The following is a 13,349-nucleotide window of genomic DNA, read 5'->3' as shown; positions in this document are numbered from 1 at the left end:
AAACGCAGTGGGTAACGAGGTAATCAACGGGACCACGGTGGTGGGTAACGGAACACTGTGGAGTGAAACAATTGCAAAGACAAGCCTGGAACGAATCAAAAAGACGATGCCCAAGGACCTAGGGCCAAAGAAAGGGAAAGGAGCTATAGACAAATACACAACAGCGACAAAAAAAGGGAGCTGAAACCGCTGTGTCTACAGAATCAACACCACAGACACAACCGGCCGCAGCTATATCCGCGATGGACCCGCAGGCAGTCTTTGCGGCAATGCAGCAGGGCTTCACCTCTCTCAATGAGAAATTGGACGGGATAACAGCCAATGTTGCGTCTACTAAGACACAACTGGACAAGACCACAAACCGCATCACGCAGGCCGAAACCCGAATCAGCACTACGGAGGACACATTACGTTACTGCTTAAACAAGGGAAATCCCCCGAAGACTGCGGTTTATACAGACCGCTATCTTTAATCAATACTGGCAATAAGATCTTCGCGAAGATCCTGGCCGCGCGACTAACCCCACTGATGCCCTATATGGTCCACGAGGACCAAGCAGGATTCATAATGGGTAGGGTCCACTGCAACAAATATCCGGCGCTGCCACAAGATTCTGACGTCGATACCAGAAGAAACACAAGGGGTGGCAGTCTCATTAGACATGCAAAAGGCATTTGACACGGTATACTGGCCGTTTCTATTTAGGGTCCTGCACAATTATGGGTTTGGCCATAACTTCATTAAATGGGTCAAGATTCTCTACACACGCCCCAATGCCAGGATAAGCATCAACAGCACTTTAACCGAACTACTGGAGCTATTAGGGGGCACTCGACAGGGCTGCCCATTGTCCCCACTCCTATTTGCACTGGTGATAGAGCACCTTGCGGACATACTCAGGGCTAGATACGGCACACATGGATTATGGGTGGAGGGCAAACTTGAGATTATCACGCTATATGCAGACGACATTTTACTCTATCTAAAAAACCCTGAACGTACACTCAGCAGGGTTTTGTCAACGGTCAAGATGTTTGGCGAATACTCCGGCCTGAAACTCAACGCCAAAAAATCTGAAATCTTCCCACTCACAGGGACAACGGTCAAACCAACTGACCTCCACGGTCTTGTGTGGAGTCCGGTACATATTAAATACCTGGGGGTGAATGTGGATAGGACGGCACAGCTTTCCCGTGCACTGAATTATGATCCCCTCGCTGATGCCCCATGCGCCAAAGTGGCACGGTGGAGCGCCTTACCAATATCAATGATAGGGAGAATTGCCCTTATAAAAATGATAATCCTCCCTAAACTATTCTATGTATTTAGCACAGTTCCGGTTTGGCCAGGTAGGGCACTATTTGAAAAAATAGGGAGTGCTTGCAACACATTCAAGTGGGACGGACGCTCTAGACTAAGATGGAGGATACTTACCGACCAATACCCACAGGGAAGCCTAGTGATGCCGGACTTTGAACTTTACTACCTGGCAGCACAGGCACACTATGCCGCTCAGTGGGCGACAGACTTTCTCAACCCCAAGGGAATATCAAACGAACCTCCCATACCAAAATCAACCACCCTACTCCATGGCCTGATGACAACACGCCCTAAACGATACAATACCATCGACCCCACTCTGGTCACAACCACAGCATGGGCCAAGATTGCTGATATTTATGCCACAGACACACTATACCATCCAAGTATGCCAACATGGGGCGCTCATTACATACCTCCTACCCTAGATAAAGAGTTAGCCACACAATGGGGCGTTAAGGGAATTGCCAATGGGGCCAATTATTCCAAGATAAACGCTTTGTGACATGGGAAATTCTTAAAGATATAGTGGGAGATAACCCAAAACATAAGATGCAATACATACGCATGAGATCCGCTATAGCTAAGATATGGGCAGAATTTCCGGCAGAGCCTGCGATAAACCTGGGTCTGGGCTATATGTTCACTGCGGGGAAGGGAAAGATATCAGCATCTACACTATATAGGACTATTACTCAGACCCGCCCCCCAGTGGTACACAGTGCCAAAGACAAGTGGGAGCAGGATTTGGGTCACCCAATCAGTGATAACCAATGGACACAGATATGTTCCCTAACTAAACATATATCGTGTAATGCAAGATATAAGATGATTCATTACAAAATTGTTCACAGGACACATTACACCCCAGCCAAGCTGAAATGCATATACCACACAGCTGAAAGTGTATGCCCTAGATGTGTTTGTGAGGAGGCTGACACTCTTCATATGTGTATTCAATTGAAAGATTATTGGGCTGAAATTTATAACGTATTAGAAGACATGGCCGAACACCCTATCAAATGGTCCCCGGTGCTGTGTCTACTGGGAGCCACAGGGAAGATGAACCCAACATGGTGGAAATTATTGAATGTGAGCCTACTATTAACCAAAAGGTTGATACTGCAGAAATGGAAGAGTAAACCCCCCCCCACAAAAGGGGATTGGGACAGAGACATGGTATGGACGAATGACCATGAAGAAACCTACATAGACCCATTGCAAGCAACCACCAGACCCAGAAATATATGGGCCAGATAAAAACAATATCTGGCTGATAAGGCTGTAGACGAAGACATGTAATGATATGCTCTGTCACCAGAAAACAACGTATAAGCTGTGTAAATGATATATACTGTATGTGCTGTGAACCTGTGTGCAACATTAAATAAAGTGTTAAAAAAAAGAATGTTAAAAAAAAAGAAACTATGGCAATCACTCCATTTAAATTCTGCCCTAGTTATAATAAGAAGTTCCACTGGGTAGACAAGCACCGGGTGTGCAATTGTCTAGCACGGGAAAACAACGAGGGCCATTGTCGAGCCTGCAAGCTCTTCAAGCTGAAAACTTTCAAGGACTAAAGGACAAAACGCTGGGCCCATCACACCATGCAGGCCGAGGCCGCCATGGACATGAAGGGAACCTACAACGACGGCAGCATCGCGGTCTCTTCAGACGGAGAAGGCGATGGGGAACCGATCAATTACCACGTGCTAGGCCCCAACCCCAATAGACAGGCCGGCTGCTCTGTTACGGGGATGACACCCGGCAGCAGTAGCACTCACACTGCATCCCGCACTAAGCACATACCCAAGGACCGAGACTCGGTGGAAACGTCGTCTACATGCCTGCACATAGCGTCGAGGGGGAGGTCCACCGAATCCTTGTCCTCTGGGCACTCGAGGTCCCGATCACCACACGACAGGACCCGAAAGTCGAGAGACAATGCAGACGCCGTGTCTAAACCATCGAACGAATGCCAAACGTCAGAAGAAGCAGCTTTGGTCCTGACCACCGCCGAAGTTTGACACTCCACATCGAAAACGGCCAAAGGCACCAGCGGCTCGGGAATAGCCCACTTGGTGCAAAAGCATTTCCCTGAAAGCCTCCTTAAGGCAAAAGGTTCCAAGAAACACCCCTCAAAGAGCCACTCTCACAAGGAGAAGCCTAGCACTCCTCACAGGGATAAACACTCAGTTTCCCATGGAGAAAAGACATTAACAGAGGCCTTGAAGAACAAGGACCAGTCGACACCTCAGGGACAGACTACACCTCAATACGCTGTAATCCATACCAAGTTCAACGCAATGGACCTCAGAGGACATTGATAGGGTTATGAGAAGGATGTCATTCATTGCAGAGTTCTTTGAAAAGAACCCCCAAGCTGTCCAAAATGTCCAAACCATGCCACTAACAACTGCTGCTTCGTCCTCCCAGCCCTCAGCTAAGAGGGCACGTCCCAACACCCTTTCTATCTCACCTCAGCTGGACCCAGTCCATATTGATCTCTATGATCTAAATACAGACACTGAGGACAATGATACAAGACAGGAAGCAGACCAATACTACGATGACGAGGAGGAGGATGTGTACAACATACCCTCTCCCATTAACATAGACGCACCGGTGGCTGATTCACCAGTGGACCATCAACCACTATATAACAACATGCCTATGAAGGCAGCTGAGCACTTTCAAATTCAGACACAAGAAAATCAGCTGGATAAGGATTTTGTGAAGGATATCTTGGGGGAAAGGAAAGCCGCCACCCAATTTATACCAATCCTTCAGTCCATCCAAAGAAGGATACAACCTTCTCTGGAGACCCCTAACCAAACGCGGGCAGTCAACCCACGTATTGAAAAACTGTTCCGTCCTGCACCCACCAATCCACTTTACATCCGGGGGCAGCTAAAACCGGATTCTCTTGTGGTAACCGCAACTCAAAAGAGGGCCAGGACACCTTTAACCTCATCGGAAGCGCCCCCTGATAAGGAAAGTAAAAAACGGTACACTCTGGGGAGAAAAGTGGCCACCTCAGCGGCCTTTCAAACAAGAATTGCAAATAACACCATGCTGTTGGAAAGCTACAACTGCCACAAGTGGGACGAGGTGGCAACTCTAATAGCTTCAGCTCCTGAACCCCTCAAATCTCAACTGTCCCAGTCTCCAGGTGCATCTTAAAAAAGAACTTAGATGCCACAGACAATGCGGGCAGGATCATTGCCGAAGGTACCATCATTAAATGCCATGCTTGGCTTCGCCAGTTTGGGTTCAAACTTGAAACACAAACACTCCTCAACATGCCAGTAGAACCCAATGTCCTGTTTGAGAAGGCTGTGGAGGATGCTTTAAAATCTACCAAAGGAGTATGCTAATCTGAAATCATCAGGCCAGCTAACAAATAAGCCACCAGGCCAAAGAGGCGGAAGCAATTTTCGTCAATTTCGAGGTCAAAGTTCACAAAGTGGTTCAGGTTATGGACTAAATCAGGGTTCATCCTGGGGAAGCAGTCATGGACAAGCCTTGCAAGGCTTCCAGAGGGGCCAGCGTCCATCACGTGGCCGGGGGAGGTCCTCCACTTCAAGAAGTGGGTCTGCACCTCCTAAACAATGGGCCGCATTACAAGTTTGGCGGTAGCTTTGCCAGTAAAACCATCAGGCTGCCACCAAACCTGCGATTTGTTTTGGCACCCGCAAATGGGCAATTAGCGGGTCATTATGGCCCCACCGGACCCAGAAAATGCCCATTCGCGGGCGCTGGAAAGAAATGCTCCCCATTCTCATTGAGCCCCATATGCCTCAATGGGAATGGGGAGGTCGGATGCACCGGCACCATTCAGAATGGTGGCGGTGCATCCGACATGCTCTGCTCGCGGGTGCCGGTACTCCCTCCAGGCCAGTCCTTTGGGCGGGAAGGCACCCGCGAGCAGAACTCATAGTTTGCCGGTCCGGTAACAACGGTACCAGCAAACTTACCAGTACCGTTGTTACTGGACCTGCAAACTTATAATGAGGCCCAATGACCACCTGCTTCAGGTCCCCTCCCATGCCTCTCCAGGAGGAGGGTGTATTATACACTTTACCCACGCGTGGGAGGGAATCGCCACGCACAAGTGGGTGCTATCTACCTTAGCGGGCTGTTATTGTGTGAAACTAATTCAGCAACCTTCAAACGCCATAGAAATTGTCCCAGCGAACCAGTTAAACAAGGGAATCTATTCAGCTTACTTCCTTGTGCCAAAGAAAGATCTAACAATGTGCCCAGTATTAGACCTGCCCCCTGCCAACACTAATGTAAAGCCACACATTCTGCATGACCACGCTACAAGAAGTAATCCCTCTGCTAAAGTGGGGGGTCTACATGGCAACATTGGATATGAAAGATGCCTATTTTCATATTTCAATGTTCCCAGCGCACAGAAAACTCATGCGTTTCAAAATAGCAAACCAGCACTTCCAGTTCAAGGTGCTGCCCTTCAGAACAGTTCCTAGGAGCTGTCATAAACACGGAAGAAGGGTTAATCTTTCCATCAAAGGAAAGAGTTCAAAACATGCAACTGCAAATACCTTAGTATCAAGCTGCTCGCCAGATAAGCGTACGCAAAGCAATTTGTTTGCTCGGCAAGATGGCATCTTGCATTTACCTGGTCCCACACGCACGTTTGCGCATGCGACCCATGCAGGAGTGGTTGGCAAAACAATGGTCTCAGGCAGGCATTCAGTGGGACGATCCATTAACTCAGTTCCATTCCTTGAAAAACCCTTTCGATAGGACCAACCTCTTTGGCTCCAAGGCGGATGAGTCACTTGAGAGTTCGTCCTCGGGTGGATAACCCCCACCTCTGATTCCTGGGTTTTATATTACAGGTTGTTTCTCTTGTCTGCTGCATCCTCTTGTTCCACTGCCACCAGGACAACTCCCCCCTTCCTAACCTGCTCTCAAGCTCATTGAAAAGGCAGCAATAGAACAAGTACGTTCTGCAGTGACTAGTAAGAGCTGGTATTCCGATAATGTTTTGGTGCAGAAGCAGAATTGGGTCCTAAAACCCATCTACTGTGCCCAACCGGTATATTCTTCAAAACTGCCTGCATCACATATAAGGCGACTGCTGCACGAATACCAGCCTACCTAACCATCAAACACATGGGCTTATATGGGATGTGTTTTCTAGGAGCCAGGCCATTGTGAGGATAGAGACTAAACTGGCACGCAAAGAGAAAACCAGGAAACAGGTTTTCTCTTACTATGCCCGAGCCAACTTGAACAAAACACAAATAGTGTAATGGGTGGAAGGTTATGAATGCATCTTAACCACTTCTATTGCCCTGGGAAACCTTCCACACCACTGTTTTTTATCCCGTCTGTGCCATTGCAGAAGGGGCCAGCTCTGTCATCTTATGCAGAAGGGATGTGACCAATCAGTTTGGATGGACTGCCCCTTTTGGGTTTGGCCAAGCCTAATTTGCATGTGGTCTTTCTTCTCTCTGTAATAGCTTGGCAGGCGAAGAACAATTATCTCGGGGGTTGCCCAGAGCTGTGACAAAGGTTATGATGAATTCTAAACCTTCCAGCCTTTCCCTCTTTTGTTTTGCTCCAGCCAACTGGATCACCACTGTGGTCACAATCAGGCTGTCAGTCTTTCTAAGATTTAGAAGGGAGAAATCCATTAAAAGAACAAATTATTAAATCCACATATTCCTCATTGCCCACTCATTTACTCCTTGTACCGATTGCCCGTCGCCTGTAGCAGTTTTGCTATTCCTCAGTCATGGTGCAGAGCTGGCTCCATCTGTACCAGCCATAACACTACACCCTAAGTTATGGGCACCAACAGTGACAAATGGCGCCGATGCAGAGCCACATTACACCACTTAATGGTTGAAAATATTTCCAAAACCGTAATTGAGCCTTTAGGTCAATTCTGAGACTAAGAATCTGTGGGAGGGAGGGCTATTCCATCAGGAAGAATGTTACTGAAAGTAAGGAATTTGTTTTTCAACTGGATTTATTAATACACAGGTAGTGGTTGGGATAAAACCTATGGGGACTTGGGTATTCTCTCGAAATGATCAAGGTGGTCCATTCTGATAATGTTCTGAGAAAAGGTTGTCATGATGGGCTAAAGAAATAGTTGTGAGTAATATCATCAAAGGTTGTCTATATATCCCCCAAATAAAGGGATCATCTCTCTGTGTGATCATCTCTCTGTGTGGAGAAACAACTCTGATCAAATTCTTCACTTTTCTATCCTACGCAAGGGAGCAGGTAGAGCAACATTTAGAAGCTCATCCCTCAGGGACGATCGTGCAACATAGGTGTCAGATTCTTGGTGTCAACTCTAATGGAGATAAAGGTCTTGATTTTTAAAAGCTTCTCGATGATTCTTAGCAGTCCACAGGGTGATAGCTATCCTGCCGCTCCTAGATAAACCAACAGAGTTTCAAAGTTAAAGTGACTAGCCCCTTCTTTCCTTAATTCACAGCCAAAGTGAAATAGCTCACAGCTCCCTAATTTCTAATCTGTCCATGAGCCTAGATCCTGGTTCCGGTCTTCCTGTTTTGGTGATGTAGCACCTCTCTCACTTGCAAATACATGCGTAAAAGGGTAGATATTAGTTCAAAATGTTAATCTTTTACTTGGTATTTCACAACAAAATGATTTCACTTGAGGGTTAGACAAAGGGCAAAATATATTAACAGTCCTGGGTATACTTCTCCCTAGCGACCTTTTCCCATTTGTTTTGTGTCTGGTAAGGTTGTTTTTGACAAAAAAATCTTTCAATGGATTGCTTTTCTCCCGCAGATTCCTCATCTTGAGAGATATCCTCTAACCAGCTCTGCTGCACGGAAATGTTCTCGACAGGGGGGTAAGTGGACCTCTTCGGCTGTCGATCGTCGATCCGTCTTGGGCAGTGGTCGATCGTTGGCTCTGGAAGTGACGTCAGGCGCCATACATATACAGCGTCACTACGCCCCATGCTCCAGTTCCTATTTTCCACATGCTCACACGCTGCATCGCGAACCTACTTGACGTCTTCACAACGTTTTTTTGATTCACCTCGACATGTCTTCACAACGGATCTCACGTTTCAATCGGTGCTCCGATTGCGAGGCCAAAATGTCGGTGATGGACCCACACAAGGTTTGTTTATGGTGTTTGGGTTCCAAACATGACACAGGCCTGCGCGTTGTGCCGCAAAATGAAATCCAAGTCCCTGCTAGACAGAGCCGGTAAGCTGGCATTCGGCTGATCGTCACTGCAGTCTCCGGCACGGTCTCTCATCGGGTCATCTGAGGCCGAGGCTGAGGAGCCCACTCGTCATGAGGGCTGTCACCGCAAAAAAGCGAAAAAGAGTTTCCATTCCCGGAGCCATTCCTCATCCTCTTCCTCACAGAAGAAGCGACGCCGCCATCGGTGGGAATCAGATTCTTCCTCGCAGAGAGTTAAGCCCTCTAAGGGACCGACCACTCGCGAACAGTGGGATTCTTTAAAGAAAGAAATGCTTCAAATGTTTCAGCAACAGGCGGCTGTCGACGCGGCTGCCTCCCCCGACCAGCAGGCCTTGAAAGCTAATGCGGCGCTCAGTACTCCCAATCCCACGCTTGCCAGGAAGTCGATGCCTTTAGCGCCGACTGAGCTTTTGGGCTCTGTGCCCCAAGAGGTGCAAAAACCACCCTCTAGAAGCCTCTCCCATGGCGCCCATCGCCCGTCAGAGCAATCAGCACCAATACCCACTCCATCGGGCCTTAAGGCTGTGCTACAAGTTAATAAGCCCTCTGTCTCTGCATCCAGGGCCACAGAGCTGAAGGAGAAACCCTCAATGTTGATCTGCGACATCTGTGCCCTTTCAACCGCTATCGCGGACAGGCCTTTTTGACTCAATGCGGTCGATTTTCGGCACCGACCAGGCCAAGGAGTATGAAGAGGTGTTGACTATTTCGAGGACCGAGACAATTTGGTGACACTTTCTCAGGGTCTACAAAATGCCAGTGGGTTGGACACATCTCCAGACATTGAGATGCAACAAAAACAGCCCTACACTCACTTTAATTCCAAGTTTAGAGCATTAGTGGAGAAGGTGGTTGACACCCTCGGGCTCCAGTCGTCCGCCACTACCCATCAAGGGTATGACCATACGGATATCCTGGATGAGGGCCCGGATATTGAGCACTACAGTGTAGAGGAGGAGCCAAGTACCTCTACAGGAAGTTACACCCCTATTCTGCCTACATGTTGGCAACTGTAAATTGCGACATGTGCAATACCAGTGAGAATACCAATACTGCGAAAACCCCTTGAAACAAGGTATCCATTGAGAAAACCATACATGTATCCACGAAGAAATGATGACCTTCTGAAGGAAGTTCTGGAAGAAGTGTGAAAATGAATGAGGAGAGAACTGATGACGTCACATGAAATTGAAGTGACGCACACAGAAGAGATATAAATGAAGCAAGGATATAGGGCCTCATTACACGGATGGCTGTGAACCATGGCGCTATTAGCGCCATGGTTCATGCCGGTAAAATACCGGCACCGCCTTGGTGGAAAGGGGAATTACCGCCCCATTCCAAGGTTGGCAGGGCGGTAATTCCCCCTTCCACCATTGCCCTTCCCCATTCCCATTTTTGCCCCATAGGGCTCTATGGGAATGGGGAAGGCGCTAATTACGGTACCGCAAATTGCGGTACCGTAATTAGCTCCACTGGGCCCTTTGCGGGTTGTTTTTTAACGCCTGCAAAAAGCAGGCGTTAAATTCCCCAACCCGCAAAGGGACCTCGTAGTAAGACGGTAAGGATTTACCGGTACCGGTAAAATACTGGTACCGGTAAACCCTTACCGCCATCCGTGTAATGAGGCCCATAGACCCTATAGAATCTGTTGGCCAAGTAATGAAGTATGTGACATTTCGCCACTGAAGTGAAGATTGCATGTGTGGAGAGGCACTGAAGAAAATTCAAAACCATTTTACAATTGTACAGACGCAGTAACGCAAGTAGACTAAGTAATCACAAGGCTGTCTATGTAGTGAATAGATTGCGGCAATGTGCCAATGTATATACATAGGAATGTATAGAATCTGGAGTTCCACAAACGCAAACTTGGACCCCGTGAATGGAAGAATTGGAAGTGTGGCGCAGCAGAATAATAGCTGACGGTGAAGGAAGATTTGAGAAAGGCTTGCCTGGCCCATTGTCAGGAGTTGGGGCCACTGAGAGCCTAGCCATGTACTCAAGAAGATAGAACAACATGAGAAGCAAGCTCAACTTCTCTTTGAGGTGTAATGAAAACCATCGAGGGTGTCAAGATGTCTTCATTTAATGGTATTAAAATACAACAAAGAGCTCGAAAACGTGGTCTCCAGTCACGTGATCGGATGAGAATAGACTTGGGTCGAGCTACTCCGAGACCAGAAGATAAGACCATGCTTCTCCAGCATGGGGTCTGGCATGGATTCACATGCTCATGAATATTCCCCGTCGTCAGGCTGGGAATCCTCGGTAAAGAAAAAACCAGTATCAGTTTCGTTTCTGATCTGTCTTTCGTAGTAATAACCAATCACTGGGGTCCAACATAAGGCCAAGCACCGCGAGTCCGCTGGCACCGGGAGCGCCGAACGGTCGGGCTCTACGGGCGCCAGGCAGGGCGCACCCTCCCCGGCACCATCAACCACGAGCCAACGCTCTGGGTCGGGTAAGAGGAAGGCCGAGCACCCGGCGAAGCTCCTGGAGAGGCCCCAGTTGAGCTCGAAGGCGGAGGGGGAGCGAGGCAGTGTCCCCCCCCCCTCAAGGATAAGGCGGTGAGCGCACCTAAGGTGGTGAAGGCCTTAATCCATCCGGCCAAGCCCTCTATCGAAACTGTCGCGGCGGCCCTGGCTCAGCCTGTGGAGGCTACACCAGTGGTGGCGACCTCAGGGCTCAGAGTCTCCCTGCCACCTCGGAGGGAGTCCTCTTTTGTGCCCATCGATAGGACCCCCGTGAAATCCCCCGTGGGGAAGAAAAAGGGGGGGCAGGGCGTCGTTGTAAATTCGGCCTCAACCTCGGAGGAGGAGCTGGTCGAGGTCTTAAGCCACGGCCTCTGCGTGGAAGAAGACCGGCCCGTCGGGATGGATCCCGACGCAGGGGACGACGACATCGTCGAGGGTACCGACAGGGCCCCTGATCGCCCGTCGGATTCCCCTCTGCCAGCGCCGCGAGACAACTCGGCGGCCATTTTGTTGGCTATACAGTCCTTATGCTCAGAGATAAGGACGAGACTACCGTTGCCGATGGAACCTCTCCCGTCGGGGGACCCAGAACCGGGACCTTCTGGTGTTCCCCCTACCAAGAAAAGAAGGATCCACCCTCCACCTCCTTTTCAGCCGTCGCGCCCCTTCCAGCCCTCCTCCCCGTCCACCCGAGGGGATGATACGGGGACTGACACGGCAGCGACGGGTACGGACGACGAGGTATACGACGAGGATGTACCGTCGTCGCCTCCCACCAGGGCTTCTCCGCCCGACGAGATTGGATCGTTCCACTCATTGATCGCCAGGGCATCCGAGCTTTTCCAACTCTGCCCTGAGGAGAAGAAGAAGGAAGGTTTCCTTTATCAGCGGCGCGAGGCCAAGAGGAAGACGGTCCTCGCGGTGCCTCTATTGGACGACATTTGGGATGAGGGCCTCACCCTCCTCAAGAACCCTTCCACGACGCCAGCTAGAAGAGACCTGTACGAGAAAAAGTACCGGGTCCCGGACACGGCCCCCCTGTGCCTCCGGGCGCAGCCTACTCCGGACTCCGTCGTCTCCGCGGCGGCCAGGAAAAAAGCGGGGGGGGTGCGGCCTCCACATCGACTTCCCCACCGGACGGCGAGGGAAAGAAATTGGACGCTATGGGACGCAGAGTCATCTCGTCTGCAGCGACGACGATTAAAGCTGCCAACGCCTTGGCTATCGTGGCCCGATACGACAGGGAGCTCTGGTACAAACTGGCTCCCCTGCTGGACTTCTTGCCGGACGACAAGAGGGCAGAGGCCCTGGAGATCCTGCAGGAAGGTGAGGTGGCTTCGGACCACGCCATTACCGTTGCGACGGACATCGCCGACACTGGGTTCCGCCAGTTGGGCAACGGCGTTTGCCTTAGGCGGCGTGGATGGCTCAAGGCTACGGACTTCCGTCAAGACGTTCAGACCAGAGTCCTGGACATGCCATTCGATGGGAACAACCTGTTTGGGAAAACAGTGGACGATTCCCTTCAGGCCATTAAAGCGGACACCGAGACGGCCCGGGCCCTTGGGGTTCTGCAACAACGACGGACGCCCTTTCGAAGCAGCGGAGGCAAGGGCGCCTCCAAAGGTTCCGGCGGCGGTTTCTCCTCCTACCGTCAAGCGGCCCGCTCGTCGTCTCAGGAGGCCTACAGAGGACGAGGCAAGTCTGGCGGACCCCGCCGTCGTCGCCAAGGACAAGGCGCTAAAGCCTCGTCGAAGCAGGATTGAACCGGCCAGGGGGTCGGGCCCCCACCGAAGCACCCCGGTGGGAGGCCGGCTGGCGAGCTTCGTCAGCGTGTGGGAGTCCATCTCCACCGACCGTTGGGTGCTGGACGCCTTGGCCCGGGGCCACGCGCTCGAGTTTCAAAGAAAGTGTCCGCGCGTCCCCCCCGTGGCCAGGAAAGAACTTCACGTCCCTCAACTTCTCCTGGAGGTGAAGGCGATGCTCAAGAAGGGCGCCATTGAACTCGTCCCAAAGAGGCTTCGGGGCTCCGGAGTCTACTCGAGATACTTCCTCGTGAAGAAGAAGACGGGGGGATGGCGCCCCATCCTGGACCTGCGACGTCTGAACAAGTTCATCAAGGCGCAAAAGTTCCGGATGGTCACCCTCCAGCACGTCCTGGGTCAGCTGGAGGAAGGAGACTTCCTGTCGTCGTTGGATTTGGAGGATGCCTACTTCCATATTCCCATCTTGAAGGGGCACCGAAAATTCCTCAGGTTTGTGGTCCAAGGGCGTCATTACCAGTTCAAAGCCCTCCCCTTCGGTCTACGGTCGGCACCC

The 13,349-nt window shown here is 50.4% G+C and overlaps 1 protein-coding gene across 7 annotated transcripts in view; it reads left to right on the top strand.

The window, feature by feature from the left end:
* Positions 1-13,349, top strand: part of PARP4 (poly(ADP-ribose) polymerase family member 4) — a 2,748,946-nt gene that overhangs the window by 1,226,974 nt on the left and 1,508,623 nt on the right. The gene's annotated exons all lie outside the window — the stretch shown is intronic.

The sequence above is a fragment of the Ambystoma mexicanum genome, chromosome 7q, assembly GCF_040938575.1.
Source record: "Ambystoma mexicanum isolate Mex_15411 chromosome 7q, UKY_AmexF1_1, whole genome shotgun sequence".
Lineage (NCBI taxonomy): Eukaryota > Metazoa > Chordata > Amphibia > Caudata > Ambystomatidae > Ambystoma > Ambystoma mexicanum.
Note: the sequence above shows the minus strand (reverse complement) of the source record. Positions and strands in the feature narration are given on the sequence as shown.